Source organism: Podarcis muralis, chromosome 2 (assembly GCF_964188315.1).
Source record: "Podarcis muralis chromosome 2, rPodMur119.hap1.1, whole genome shotgun sequence".
NCBI lineage: Eukaryota > Metazoa > Chordata > Lepidosauria > Squamata > Lacertidae > Podarcis > Podarcis muralis.
This window is the reverse complement of record NC_135656.1, coordinates 106,594,459-106,600,728: the sequence shown is the minus strand read 5'-3', so window position 1 is coordinate 106,600,728 and position 6,270 is coordinate 106,594,459. Positions and strand designations below refer to the sequence as shown.

General features: G+C 44.7%; 1 non-coding gene across 1 annotated transcript; it reads left to right on the top strand.

Annotated features, from left to right (window-relative positions):
* The first annotated feature begins 4,677 nt into the window (after window positions 1-4,677).
* On the top strand, window positions 4,678-4,787 carry TRNAL-CAA (transfer RNA leucine (anticodon CAA)). Its single transcript has 2 exons — window positions 4,678-4,715; window positions 4,742-4,787. It is a non-coding gene; the product is annotated as a tRNA-Leu (tRNA).
* The last annotated feature ends 1,483 nt before the right edge of the window (window positions 4,788-6,270 follow it).

The window sequence follows — 6,270 nt, the reverse complement described above, 5'->3', positions numbered from 1 at the left end:
TGGGTATCACTTGCTGCGGGTGGCGCTGTGGTCTAAACCACTGAGCCTCTTGGGCTTGCCAGTCAGAAGGTCGGCAGTTCAAATCCCCACAATGGGATGAGCTCCCATTGCTCTGTCCCAGCTCCTGCCAACCTAGCAGTTCGAAAGCACGCCAGTGCAAGTAGAAAAATAGCTACCACTGCACGGAAAGGTAAACGGTGTTTCTGTGCGCTCTGGTTTCCGTCAAGGTGTTCCAATGCGCCAGAAGTGGTTTAATCATGCTGGCCATGTGACCCAGAAAGCTGTCTGTGGACAAATGCTGGCTCCCTTGGCTTGAAAGCAAGATGAAAACTCGAAACCCGTAGTTGCCTTTGACTGGACTTAATCATCCAGGGGTCCTTTACCTTTTACCTAAAGGACACAGGATGCAGGCCTAAGAGACAAAATTGTGCAAAGGTGTAGAATACTTCCAGGCATATTAAGATGTTGGAGGCTGAGCTTTCTCTGGAACTGATGGTAAGAAAAAATCTAAAGTCTATTTGCTACTAAATTCCAATGGAGACCCCACTATTTCCGGGATCTCCATCACAAAATTCAGTTTTCGTCAATAACAACTTTGTATTGATTCTATCACTTCTGTATCCAGGGCATTGCTATTACTAAGAGAAACGTTTCTGAGGTCTTAATTACAAATATCTCTCCCTAGGCAGAAATGGATAAATAATACTCAGGATACTTTACGTCCAATTAGTAAGACTTACACATCTGTGAAAGAACATGGCCCAAACTCAAGTCAGTAAACAAATCTAATTGCATCACTTGTTGAGTTTGTTCCGACTTTAATTCTCTGCGGTGTGAACTTAAGTAATTCTCCAAGGCTGTAAGTTGAAAAAGTAAATAAAAAGTTAACCCTTAATTGCTGAACCTTTCAATAATGATATATCCATGATATGTTTTAGACATAACGTAGAAATTTGTAACTAAGCGTAGAAGTTTTGGATTTACTCAGTCCTCCCTACATTAGAAAATGAGTTTTACGTATGAATACAGGAAACTGCCATAAAGTGAACCCCAAACAAGGAGCTCTCCCCCCACACTTGCCCATTTCTATATTATTATAATAATTTAATATTTGTACCCTGCCCATCTGACTGAGTTGCCCCAGCCACTCTGGGTGGCATTTCTGAACTTCTGTCATTAACATATGCACTTATTTTTCTTTCTCACCCACCTAGAATCACAGAATTGTAGACTTGGAAAGTACCCCTAGGATCACCGAGTCCAACCCCTGCAATGCAGAAGTCACAGTTAAGAATTCCTGGCAGATGGCCATCCAACCTCTGCTTAAAAACCTCCAGTGAAGGAGGCTCCACTACCTTCTAATGTAGTCCATTCCACTGTTAAACAGCTCTTACTGTCAGAAAGTTCTCCTTTCTTGTAATTCAAATCCATTGGTTTGGGTCCTGCCCGCTGGAGCAGCAGAAAACAAGCTTGCTCCATCTTCCATGTGACATATACCACCTCTCAATCTCTCTGCTCCAAGCTAAACATACCCAACTCCCTCAACCATTCATCATAAGGCTTAGTTTCCAGACCCTTTGATCATCTTGGTCGGCCTCCTCTGAACCCTTTCCACATTTGTTGAAATCCTTCTTAAATTGTGGTGGTCAGAAAAGGACACAGGACTCCAGGTGTGGTCTGGAGAATAGAGTGGGACTTTTACTTCCCTCGATCTGGACACTATACTTCTTTTTCCCCAGACATCTTTATTGAAAAGTACATAATTATATGTGCACTAAACGTGGTGAGTCGTAAATAAAAGAGAGAGAAAGAAAAAGAGAAACAGCACCCATGTAAAAGGGAAAGTAAAGAGGGGGAGGGGAGAACCCCAAAACTTTATACAGTGGTACCTCAGGTTAAGTACTTAATTCATTCCAGAGGTCCGTACTTAACCTGAAACTGTTCTTAACCTGAAGCACCACTTTAGCTAATGAGGCCTCCTGCTGCTGCCGCGCCGCCGGAGCACAATTTCTGTTCTCATCCTGAAGCAAAGTTCTTAACCTGAAACACTATTTCTGGGTTAGCGGAGTCTGTAACCTGAAGCGTATGTAACCTGAAGCATATGTAACCCGAGGTACCACTGTACTTTACAAAGTTGCTCTTGTACTTCACTAGATCTTAACCTATTAATGTATTTGTAAGAATGGATTCCAAATATCATTCAATTTGTCTATGGCAAGTCTGCATTTATATGCAAGTTGCTCATATGTTGCGAGTTTGTATAAGTCTTCAATCCAATCGAAGAAGGGAGCCACATTTTTATTTTTCCAAATCCTCAGTATCAGTCTTTGTGCCGTAGTAAGGGCATGGAGAGTCCACTCATATTGTCCTTTTGGAAGGTTCCATGTGCTGGGCATATAATTCAAAAGGATATTTTGCTCTGTAAATGTAAGGTTGTTCTGTACGGTTCTATTGATAGTTTCGGTTACCTTCTGCCAAAAATCTTTCAATATAGGACAATGAAAAAACATGTGTTTTAGCGAAGCATTATCCCTATTGTATCTTCAGCAGTTAGATACCTTAGACAGCCCTTTTTTTAAACAAATGTAATGGGGTCCAGTATATTCTAAATATTATTTTTTGTTTTATGAGCCTCAATTTAAGGTCCAGAGATGCCCTTGTTATAGTACTTAAAACAGTTTCCCACTGTGTGGTCGAAATTGAGATCAACCCCAGAGTCGTCCGCGACTGGACTTAACAGTCAGGGGTCCCGTTACCTTTATGCAAATATGAAATTGGTATTGTTTAAACGGTTAAACCAACAAGTTATTTCCTATTAAAATCAACTCCAATTTGGACCAGCGCGGGTGGTGCTGTGGGTTAAACCACAGAGCCTAGGACTTGCTGATCAGAAACCACAGACTCACTTAGAGGCTTATCTTTACTGGCTTGTGGTTAGAATGCCCGAAAACAGGGCGGATTGCTGTTAGGCGATGGTTTATCGGGACACCTCAGCAAGCTTGGGCAGGGTATATCTCATGCGTGCCTAAGGGGTGGTTGGGATGTGCCTTTATCGCTTGAGTAGATGTGTGAAAGCATAGGAACACACCGCCTTATTTGAGTAAAAGTTAGGAGTGATAAGGGACACGGGTGGCGCTGTGGTCTAAACCACAGAGCCTAGGACTTGCCGATCAGAAGGTCGGTGGTTCGAATCCCCGTGACAGGGTGAGCTCCCGTTGCTCGGTCCCTGTTCCTGCCCACCTAGCAGTTTGAAAGCATTTCAAAGTGCAAGTAGATAAATACCTTCCCCGGCGGGAAGGTAAACAGCGTTTCCATGCGCTACTCTGGTTTGCCAGAAGTGGCTTACTCATGCTGGCCACATGACCTGGAAGCTGTACGCCGGCTCCCTCGGCCAATAAAGCAAGATGAGCACCGCAACCCCAGAGTCAGCCACGACTGGACCTAAAGGTCAGGGGTCCCTTTACCTTTACCTTTATAGTATATACAGAGATACTGCCAAAAACATCTGTATATTGCATTAAGATTGGAACAGTACTGTGAGGTTTTGTGATAAACAGAAGAATATCATCTGCAAACATTACCAATTTGTAGTCAAGTGAGTTATGAATTACCCCAAAGATTTCCTTATGCTGTCTAATAGTGTGGGGTCTCAGAAACGTTTCTTTATTCTGTTTGTATATGGCATAACTAACGCCATCTTGCTTCTGTACAAATTGCTTGCTGAATTAATCCTGTGTGCTTTAAAAAGAATGCTGGCAAAGGAATTTAGTGTGAAGTCTTAGACCTCCTTTGAAGTTTCTCTATGTTTTTGTATCAACCATAGTACACACCAGGCTTTTCAAACAGATATTAAAAAGCTGAAAGTGGGCATTATACTTATGATGATGGAACCTAGAATTACAATAGCATTTTTTGCTCCTGTACCACACTGTTTACTTGTGTTAAGCGGAGACCCATAGATCCTTTTCAGATGTCCCCCATCCTATATTTGTGCATCTGATTATTCCTGCCTAAGTGCAGAGCCATACATTTGTCGCTGGTGAAATTCATTTTGTTAGTTTTGGTCCAGTTCTCTAGCCTGTTAAGGTCATCTTGAATTCTATCTTCTGCCACATTAGCTACACCTCACCACCAGGTGATATGGAGAGGAATGGACAGAAATATCAAAAGGGGAAATCACAGAAAAATAAAGTAAAACTTTGTCCAAGCATTCATGGGAGGCAAATTTCCGCTTTTCTAACTGAACCTTAATTTTTTGCCTCTGGCAAAAGATCGGCATAAAACGCAAAGGAAATGCGGATGGAGGTACGTAGACCCGTGAATTAGCATACAGTGGTGCCCCGCAAGACGAATGCCTCGCAAGATGAAAAACTCGCTAGACGGAAGGGTTTTCCGTTTTTTGAGTCGTTCCGCAAGACGAATTTCCCTATGGGCTTGCTTCGCAAGACGAAACGTCTTGCGAGTTCTTGCGAGTTTGTTTCCTTTTTCTTAAAGCCGCTAAGCCGTTAATAGCCGCTAAGCCATTAATAGCCGCTAAGACGCTAAGCCGCTAATAGCCATGCTTCGCAAGACGAAAAACCGCAAGACGAAGAGACTCACGGAACGGATTAATTTCGTCTTGCGAGGCACCACTGTACTGCTAATTAGGATTCAGCTAGGGAGAGCATAAGTGTCACTGTCAGGATGGCCGAGTGGTCTAAGGCGCCAGACTCAAGGTTGATTCCTTCCCATCGCTTGGGTGTTCTGGTCTCCAATAGGAGGCGTGGGTTCAAATCCCACTTCTGACACATCCCTTTTCTTAAAAAAAGAATAATTTTTTTTTGTTCTCCCTCATCCCTCTCTCTCTCCGTAATGGTGGAAAATCCTCTGTGAAGCCTGAAACATTTATCCCTGTCCTTTTTGGCACAGGATCTTAACAGCGATCCCACTGAGCAGACTCTGAACTTACTTCCGAGTTCACACGCGCCTGCCTGCGAGTCATTTCCGTCCTCGTGTCCCCTGCTGGCTCGCACTTTGGCGAGGCGGGTTAGGGGAAAGGGTGTGAGGAATGGGGCTGTCGGTCGATCGGCTGCGATTTCTTTCGCCAGTGGAAGAGTGTCCGATCATGGACAGAGGTCCCTGGGAAAAACCATGCAAGCTTCTTCCTGGGTGCCTGCAGCAGAGAACTGCCTTGCTTTGCAAAAAGAGGCACAGACAGACAGACAGACAGACAGACGACCGATGTTAGGAAATGAGTTTTCTTGTACCTTTCTGAGCTTGCAGAAAAGTCTCCATTATAAAACGAGTGGCTATCCATTATAAAACGAGTGGCTAAATTCACCTTTATATCATTGCATTTTGTACTTTTTCCAATTACACTCATTACAATGTTATAATAATAATAATAATAATAATTTATTATTTGTACCCCGCCCATCTGGCTGGGTTTCCCCAGCCACTCTGGGCGGCTTCCAACAAAGATAAAAAATACACTAAAATGTCACATATTAAAAACTTCCCTGAACAGGGCTGCCTTCAGATGTCTTCTGAATGTCAGGTAGTTGTTTATCACTTTGACATCTGATGGGAGGGCGTTCCACAGGACGGGCGCCACTACCGAGAAGGCCCTCTGCCTGGTTCCCTGTAACTTGACCTCTCGTAGTGAGGGAACCGCCAGAAGGCCCTCGGAGCTGGACCTCAGTGTCCGGGCAGAACGATGGGGGTGGAGACGCTCCTTCAGGTATACTGGACCAAGGCCGTTTAGGGCTTTAAAGGTCAACACCAACACTTTGAATTGTGCTCGGAAACTTACTGGGAGCCAATGTAGGTCTTTCAAGACCGGTGTTATATGGTCTCGGCGGCCGCACCCAGTCACCAGTCTAGCTGCCGCATTCTGGATTAGTTGTAGTTTCCGGGTCACCTTCAAAGGTAGCCCCACGTAGAGCGCATTGCAGTAGTCCAAGCGGGAGATAACCAGAGCATGTACCACTCTGACGAGACAGTCCGCAGGCAGATAGGGTCTCAGCCTACGTACCAGGTGGAGCTGGTAAACAGCTGCCCTGGATACAGATTTGACCTGTGCCTCCATGGACAGCTGTGAGTCCAAAATGACTCCCAGGCTGCGCACCTGGTCCTTCAGGGGCACAGTTACCCCATTCAGGACCAGGGAATCCTCCACACCTGCCCGCCTCCTGTCCCCCAAAAACAGTACTTCTGTCTTGTCGGGATTCAACCTCAATCTGTTAGCCGCCATCCATCCTCCAACCGCCTCCAGGCACTCACACAGGACCT